Here is a 7,271-nt window from a genome sequence, read left to right as displayed (position 1 = left end):
CTCCGATTACACAAGATCATGGAAGTCGAATCAACGTGAGTAATGAACGTAAATATTAGTGATGACCTCAAGTTATGAAAGTCTATAACACACAACCTCGTATGGCTTCACTTAGCGGCAATATGTATACTGAATGGTATTTCATGATTACTTGTTTTTGGTATTTTATATTCTTATTATTTTATAGTATAATATAGTCATCACTGCTTATAAGTAATTGTCCACAATCTGATGCCGTGTCAAGTAAGAGTTTGGCTAATGATTAGCTACTATAACAACTTATTTATTGCTGAAAGAATGAAAATCATAGTTTGCAAATAAAAAGTATCCAATAATGCGTCCATTCAGTTTAAATATTCAATACTTCAATACAATTTGAAGCCCAGATACTCTAGTACTTAAAACAATGTACCTAAAACATCCCTATATGTACACTTGTTTCGTAAGTATTGGCCACGCATAGCCATTAGGTAAATTCCTAACAAAACTAGAATTTTTGTAGAAAGTCTCACAAGACCTTTACAAATTTCCCCATTTAACTTTCCCTTTTATGATCTAAATTATAAATCGCTGACAACGTTATTCATTACCACACGGTGAATGGTGCTCCTCTTACACGGTTCAATATCACTGCACAAAAGGAACAATGATACATATGACACGCACACTATATGTATTCCAGTGTCAAATTAGAGTAAGCGAAAGAGAAAAATGCCTGGAACTGAAAGAGAGGTTACAAACTATATTTGCATGTGTAGTAAGAAAATTTCTCTCGCGACACGGCTTATTACAGCACATGATTGCCCTAAGGATTTGTAAAATCTAATGAATGGCCTCAAAACAGTACCATGGCAAATAAATACTACGCTCCACCTTAACAATCAAGATAACACCAGCCCCTATAAACACAATCACCCAAGCTGCTGTAACCTGCCGTTCACGATACATATTAAACACACACACACACAAACACACACACACACACATACACACACGTCTTCACCCTCTTACCAACAGCCTCGCTGCTTAAGATTACTCATTATCACTTATTAATGCTATATTTAAGGAGTATCTTCACATTTTCATCCCTTTTAACAAGCTGTAGATTTTTTTTTTTTTTTTGCGTTTCTTATTTTACAACGGCTTAAGCTGTATAAGATAAAAATACTTTCGGAGTTTTCTATAATTATCTTTTCTCTCTCTCTCTCTCTCTCTCTCTCTCTCTCTCTCTCTCTCTCTCTCTCTCTCTCTCTCTCTCTCTCTCTCTCTCTCTCTCTCTCATTTGCGTGACTCACATACTTGCGTGTGTGTGTGTGTGTGTGTGTGTGTGTGTGTGTGTGTGTGTGTGTGTTGGTGTGTGTGTGTGTGTGTGTTGGTGTGTGTGTGTGTGTGTGTTGGTGTGTGTGTGTGTGTGTGTGTGTGTGTGTGTGTGTGTGTGTGTGTGTGTGTGTGTGTGTGTGTGTGTGTGTGTGTGTGTGTTGCATATGTGTGTGTGTGTGTGTGTGTGTGTGTGTGTGTGTGTGTGTGTGTGTGTGTGTGTGTGTTGCATATGTGTGTGTGTGTGTGTGTGTGTGTGTGTGTGTGTGTGTGTGTGTGTGTGTGTGTGTGTGTGTGTGTTGCATATGTGTGTGTGTGTGTGTGTGTGTGTGTGTGTGTGTGTGTGTGTGTGTGTGTGTGTGTGTGTGTGTGTGTGTGTGTGTGTGTGTGTGTGTTGCATATGTGTGTGTGTGTGTGTGTGTGTGTGTGTGTGTGTGTGTGTGTGTGTGTTGCATATGTGTGTGTGTGTGTGTGTGTGTGTGTGTGTGTGTGTGTGTGTGTGTGTGTGTGTGTGTGTGTGTGTGTGTGTGCGCGTGTGTGTTTGTAGACAAAATAAATAAACAGTCGGATAGACATCCAGTCATAGATGTATAGATATACCTTGTCAGAAGTACTTTATATTTTTATTACTCCAATATCCAGGAAAATGGTTGTGCATTACACCAAACTGCATTTAACAAAGATTAAATCTATCTTTGACGTAAAGAGAACAGCTAGTGTATATATATATATATATATATATATATATATATATATATATATATATATATATATATATATATATATATATATATATATATATATATATATATATATATATATATGACCTTTTTATGAAGAACGATGCTGCAAGAAGTTGATTTAGTGTCTGTAGATGTCAGATTTCACCGCTTAAGTCATCTTAGGTCACATAGGCAATACTGTGCAATACCACTGCAATCAATCACAAATCAACTTTATAATTAATATTTAACCGATTACGTTGCAGGTTATTCTCTATGGTAAAACAGTGGTATAAAAGATCTGCCATTCCTTCAGGAGTCATCATTTGAACTTTGAACTAAACACACCTGAACAACCCAGTGACCAGTGATTGTGACACGCCATGCCGCAAAAAGGCACCAGTGGTATAAAGTGTTTCTGCGTGTCGGATGAGAGAAAACAACAAGAGAGTGAAAAAGGGCGCCAAGCTCGCCTTCGTTGAAATACCGGTGTTGCAGAAAGACTCAGAGAAGAGGAGTGTTGGAGGGCAGCGCCAGGATTGTCTCCAAGCTCTTGCAGCTACAATGGCAAGTTCCAGAGTACAAAAGACTCAAGAACACCAACAAGCTGATGCTGGCAGTCATGCCAGGTCATGACAGCAGGAAGATGAAGCACTGTGGCAAGCCGGGCCCCATGGCGTGCGTATCAACCCACCCGCTAGATTCTGCCACATTCCATGCTTCATAACTATTTATCCTGCCACATTTTACCTAGGCGACGCCGAGCGCTCTCTCTCTCTCTCTCTCTCTCTCTCTCTCTCTCTCTCTCTCTCTCTCTCTCTCTCTCTCTCTCTCATTTATCAAGTGCATTTAGTCAAGTGGTATTAATGTCTGAAAAGTTATATATTGACTTTTTTTTTATGTAAGCTGTGAGAACGCTTCTCCCCCCTCCTCCCCCCGGATTGGCTAATTATGGTATGCAAGATTATGATGAATAATTTTGGTATGACGAACTGGTAGGCAAAATAAAATAATAAAACCAATACTGCATAGAGTATACCATCTTCAGCAATGTTGCATCTCTTGCTATCTTCTGCCGTTATTTTCATGCGAAATGCTCTTCTGATCTTGATAACTGCATGCCTCCCCTCCTCCTGCGGCCTTGCTGCACAAGGCTTTCTTCTTTCTCTCACCCTTATTGTGTCCACTCATCTAATTATTCAAAATTTTGTTGGTCTTTGCCAGAGGCTCTCTTACATAAAAAAAAAAATTAAATAGCCCGTAAGGTCTCTCACATTAACAATACGGATTTAGTCATCCATGAATTACTGAGGTCCCCCTTTAATTCCATCCATTTTCCTTCCAATTAAGTATGTACTTGGTCTGCTACAGATGACGCGGATCACCTGAAGATCCGCCACCCCACAGGGATCACCTGAAGATCCGCCACCCCAGATTGTCTCACCTGAAGATCCGGCACCCCAGACTCTCTCACTTGGTTAGGTTAGGTTAGGTTAGGTTAGGTTAGGTTAGGTTAGCCTAACCTAACCTAACCTAACAACATGAACGCATTAAAAAAACTGAGTGGATATAAAAAATGCAGAAAAAAGTTTACTTCATTAAAAGTATGGGATCACCTGAAGATCCGCCACCCCAGATTGTCTCACCCTGAAGATCTGCCACCCGAGTGCGGCTGGGGGTGGCGGATCTTCAGGTGATCCGATGACGCTTCACATCACAAAAATAATCTAACTGCTACCTCACTCTCATCTACAAGATCTAGAATGATCACTTTAACATGCAAAAAACTATAAATATCAACAACTATTACCCCCAAAGCCGCCAGTCAACATCACCCGTAATGCTGCCATATCAGCAAGTCCACTATCATCACCACAACTTCCACCAACGTCACAGTCATTATTATACCACCACCATAATTATAATATCTATTAGGCTACCAATATCAACGGCAGCTGCCTCTATCACTACCATCATGGTGATCATCACCGAAGACTGACTGACAATATTTATGAAATAATAACACCATTAATGAAGATGTCTTACTACTAATTCTAACTATCACTGCATTATCCATCCATCACCTGCACTAAATGTTTTGTACCACTATTTTCAGACATCTTTGGTAACGTCAGCAGATGTACACATGATTCTAATTTTGGATTAAGTATTATTATTTTTTCTTTTTAGTACTTGTACAACGAAGTATTAAATGTAAAGTGTGTTTACATGACGTAATGATAAGTTATTTCTCAACAGGTTGAGAGAATGTCATCTGGATATTTATCGATTTTTCCAACATCATCCCCAAAACATGAGTAAAGACAGAGAAAAAAAAATACACAGAAATCTCTACAAAGAGGCAAAGAGAAAATAGTGGAAATAACTTTGTGAGAGCTTGGTTTATATCCAAGTACTGTTGATCAGGCTTGAGTTAGCTAAGGGCTGCTGGGTAGATCTGCAAAGTTAGGTCTCTTTAATATTATTAGTATCCCAAAACTGAGCACGCCGTGATGGTTTTATTCCCTCTCCCTACGCCCCCCAAAAATTAAATAATAGTTTGGATACTAATATTGCTAACGAAGCCTTAAAATAAAAAATAAATAAATAAATAAATAAATAATAATAATAATAATAATAATCCCGATATCGCCGTAATTTTACTTATTTTCTAATGTTTCGCATACAGCTACTCGTTCACGACCATGAAAATGTTCTTGATGTTTGTGTCCCAACTGCAGCGGTAGTAACTACGTCGTGTTAATCGCAGTTACAAAGAATCGTGATTATGGCTGAATGTGATAATGTGAATGCTGGTAAGGTCATGGTGGCTGTAGTGGTAATGGTGGAGGTGGGTGAATGGAGGGTGACCTATCAAAGGTAGCATCATTAAGGGGTCATAGTGTTACTGGTAGCGCTGTAAAATATTCTAAAGAAAAAGGAGCTTACGGTTCAGGTTTTTTAAGTCGCTGTAGCGAGAAAGGGTGAGGTAGTGGTGGGTGGGCAGTTGAGGGTGTGGGGGTGTGGTAGTGGTGGGTGGAGGCGTGTAGGCAGGCAATTGAGGGACGAGTGGGTGGGAGAAGACCGCCAAGCAGTGTCTAGTGTGGAAAACCAGTAATACATCGAACAACTGTATCCTCATTTAACCTAAAACATTCAATAATATACCCAACCCCGTAATATGGAAGACAACCAAATAACCATTTGTGAGAAATGGTAGTTAACCAAATACGTTAATTCTGCAACAAAAAAAAAAAAAAAATCAACACATTTAGAAGGAACTGTATCATGTGTCCTCTTTACTACATTTACTCCTCTATCCAGTGCAAAAGCCTCGAGTATATCCAGTGCAAAAGCCTCGAGTAGAGAAGCCTTAGACACGAACAATTAACGATGAATAATACAGACGTAATGCCCTCTTCCTTCCCTCCTATGACGCCTACCACTAGGCCACACATTGCCATTCCCAAGCTGGACTAACAGTGATTCCACAGACGTAGCGTTTACTGTCAATGGATTATAAATTATAATAAAGTAAGACATTCACTTACTGTGGCTGCAAAGCTGGGAAAGTAGTCCGTGGATGGGAAAATCAGAGAAGCTGACACTACTCTGCTTCATCCACCTTACGTTAACACTCCTTAAAAATTACACTTTTCAAGGACGGAACACACAATCACACGAAACACAAAAGACACTCATGCTACGTTACAAGCTCACGGGTGGACATGAAGTGAGAAGTGTTCCTATCGCAATGAAGCTCACCCTGTATAACGCTGTGATTGGCTGGGACTGCTATGATCCTCATTGGCCGATGGATCTGCTGCCGCTCGTCCTTGGTTGAAGATGTGCGATAATTCCATGCAAAGCGTAACTGGAAGTGTTGTTTTTCATCCATTTATTTTCTCCAATAGGTAAGTACAAGGTAAGGGAGTAAACATACCACACACTGTGTATGCCACACATATATTTTTATTTTTTCGTCTTGTGAGCAATTTTACACACTTATTGACAACATCACAGCTCATAACCTTACTGGGTGCCTTCTCATCCAGAATCAATACAACCACGGAACACAAGGCTAATATGCTTGACACAGATATGATCTTGTAAATTTTTACACGGAACATTTGAGAAGTACTGGAAGATCGTTTATTTGACATACAAAAGAAAGCTAACGCTTCTAAATTCTAAATAAATCTACAGTACCCTGGCAACTCAGCCTCCCAAGGCATTACGCAATCAACATCTCCTCACCACCCACCCTCCCTTTGGTGACTGAGAACTATAGTCGTGTTGCGTGGTGCTGTCCTGCGGTCTCTCCTTCCACAATAGCAAAGACCGAACAATACTGTGTTAAAAAAAAATACCTATAGTCGGGGACTTCTCTGCCAAGTTGTAAAAACAAGACATTTGCTACACCAATGGCAAGAACGATGACAGGGGAAACGGGGATCTACCTGAACGTAAGAGTGTGAGCCCGTCAACAGATCCGGCATTTGTCACAGACCAGGTGGTGGGATTTCCCTCGTTATGCTGGTGGTTATTTGCTGCACTTCACTCAACATGAGCACGATTTTCACAAATTAGGATTTAACGTAGACGAAATTTCGAGCAAGATATTTCAAAACTAAATGAATTAATGTTTTGGCAAGTTATACTTGAACTTACATTACAGAAAGCTTTTTTTTTTTAACAACAGAAATGTGAGCCATAAATAAAATATATTAACATAAAGAGAAGTCATTTGCAAATTATTGATCATTGCAGAGACGAGAGTAGAGAGGTATTTTCGTAAATGACTAGTTTAATAAACGTAGAAACCAGAGTAGACAGGTGTTTTCGTAAATAAGTAGCTACCAGAGAGTTACGAGTATTTGTCTTGATCACAACTATCATGTAACAGTTTCCTGCTTTATGTTCACACTAATCAAAATTTCTTCTCCTTACTGAAATACATGGATTGCCATCTTGTGTTACATTTAAAAATTTGTTTAAAATGTGTCGGCATGATTGCATATTACAGTGTTAATGAGTTAACATTTATAGATTAGTCATTTGAAACATTATGAAAATACTTTACAATGAAAGCCTTTGTCATAGATATTCAAATTGGTGGGAAGAATTTATATTCGAAATCTTAGCCTTTTCTTTTCTTTTCTTTTTTTTTTTTTTTTGTGTGTGTGTGTGTGTGTGTGTGTGTGTGTGTGATATCTACATAAATCTAGAAAT

At 39.0% G+C, this 7,271-nt stretch overlaps 1 protein-coding gene across 1 annotated transcript in view; it reads right to left on the bottom strand.

The window, feature by feature from the left end:
- Positions 1-5,989: 5,989 nt before the first annotated feature.
- LOC135106803 (nephrin-like) overlaps positions 5,990-7,271 on the bottom strand; it is a 75,148-nt gene continuing 73,866 nt past the window's right edge. The window contains exon 16 of the mRNA XM_064016123.1: positions 5,990-7,271. This exon is cut by the window's right edge and continues 5,683 nt beyond it. The gene's annotated coding sequence lies outside the window, so the exon portion shown is untranslated.

Source organism: Scylla paramamosain, chromosome 14 (genome assembly GCF_035594125.1).
Source record: "Scylla paramamosain isolate STU-SP2022 chromosome 14, ASM3559412v1, whole genome shotgun sequence".
NCBI classification, from domain to species: Eukaryota; Metazoa; Arthropoda; class Malacostraca; order Decapoda; family Portunidae; genus Scylla; species Scylla paramamosain.
This window is presented reverse-complemented; position numbering and strand designations above follow the sequence as displayed.